This window comes from Seriola lalandi, unplaced genomic scaffold (genome assembly GCF_002814215.2).
Source record: "Seriola lalandi dorsalis isolate HSWRI2012SDOR001 ecotype SW California unplaced genomic scaffold, Sedor1 jcf7180002054606, whole genome shotgun sequence".
Lineage (NCBI taxonomy): Eukaryota > Metazoa > Chordata > Actinopteri > Carangiformes > Carangidae > Seriola > Seriola lalandi.
This window is the reverse complement of record NW_019525159.1, coordinates 1462608-1463896: the sequence shown is the minus strand read 5'-3', so window position 1 is coordinate 1463896 and position 1289 is coordinate 1462608. Positions and strand designations below refer to the sequence as shown.

General features: G+C 43.6%; 2 protein-coding genes across 2 annotated transcripts in view; both read right to left on the bottom strand.

Moving 5' to 3' along the window:
* The window catches only part of brinp1 (bone morphogenetic protein/retinoic acid inducible neural-specific 1), a 112670-nt gene that overhangs the window by 44619 nt on the left and 66762 nt on the right, over positions 1–1289 (bottom strand). The gene's annotated exons all lie outside the window — the stretch shown is intronic.
* Positions 1066–1289, bottom strand: part of LOC147818375 (uncharacterized) — a 109446-nt gene continuing 109222 nt past the window's right edge. Inside the window, exon 2 of the mRNA XM_087177483.1 lies at positions 1066–1262. The gene's annotated coding sequence lies outside the window, so the exon portion shown is untranslated. The remainder of the gene's footprint in view (positions 1263–1289) is intronic.

Below are 1289 nucleotides of genomic sequence, written 5' to 3'. Positions count from 1 at the left end.
GAGTGGCCAGACGGAGGCCTCTACTCAGTGAAAGTTTGCAAAAGAAGCACCTTAAGGACTCTCAGACTGTGAGTAACGAGATATCTGGTTTGATGAAACCAAGATTGAACTATTTGGCCTCAATTTTGAGCGTCATATCTGGAGGAAACCGGACATGACGGTTAGAATTGGTTGTCCTTCTGGAAGCTTCTCCAATCTCCACACAGGATCTCTGGAGCTCCGCCAGAATGACCATCAGGTTCTTGGTCACCTGTCTTACCAAGGCCCTTCTCCCTCGATTGCGTAGTTTGGCCGACCGCCCAGCTCTAGGAAGAGTAAAACTTCTTCTATTTAAGACTTATGGAGGCCACTGTGCTCTTGGGAATCCTCAGTGCAGAAATTTGCAAAAATCATCTTCACTTTGTCTTATGGGGTATTATTATTTTAGCTTAAGGCTGCAAAATAACAAAATGTGAAAAAATTGAAGGGGTCTGAACACTTTCTGAATGCACTGTATGTAGTCAGGAGTGATGGTAAAGGTCAGCTGCGGCAGAGATTCAATTACTCTGCAGGAAAACCTATAAGGTGGAGCCAATGTACAGTATGTGACTGCACTCACTGTAGTGCAGCATGAGCTGACTTGAGTGGAGCAAGAGCTCCAAATTTAAACAAAAAAAAAAACCCTCAGTTTTTCCTTCCAGTTCCCACTTCAGAGAGAATTTTGTGTCTAGCATCTCGGCTCACCTCAGGGATTACAGTAGTGTGCAGTCAAAGTAAACAAGTGCACTGTAGCATCTTAGATCCCAGACAGACAGACAGACAGACAGACAGATATTGCAGACAGGAAGGAAGGAAGAACGGTAGGTAGGTAGAGGGACAGATGGACAGAAAGATGGATAGATAGTATATATGAGAACCCAGTAGATATTTCTGCAGCCGGTTTCGCTGTCATAACATTGATTAATGCTCGTGTTTGTGTGTGACAAAGTAAGCACCTAAAACAAATGATAAAAGTCTTATATAAATCTATGTGAAAACGGCTGTCTGAGACCTTCATGCTTACAATTTCATATCTGAGACTGTTGCGGGGGCTTAAGTCAGTAGACTGGCTTCTCTGGTTTGTAATCGCAGTGTATGCGTTGGTTAGAACGCAGTCTATAAAGTTCCCCCAAGACTTAGCGAAGAATGAAGCAGGAGACAATCAATCCTCGTTATGGTGCTTTATTGGTGGAGACAGCCTACAGTGGTGTTGAAGGTGGGGGTTTGTGGGTGTGTGTGTGGTTCTGAAATAAACCAAACAATAAAGCCAT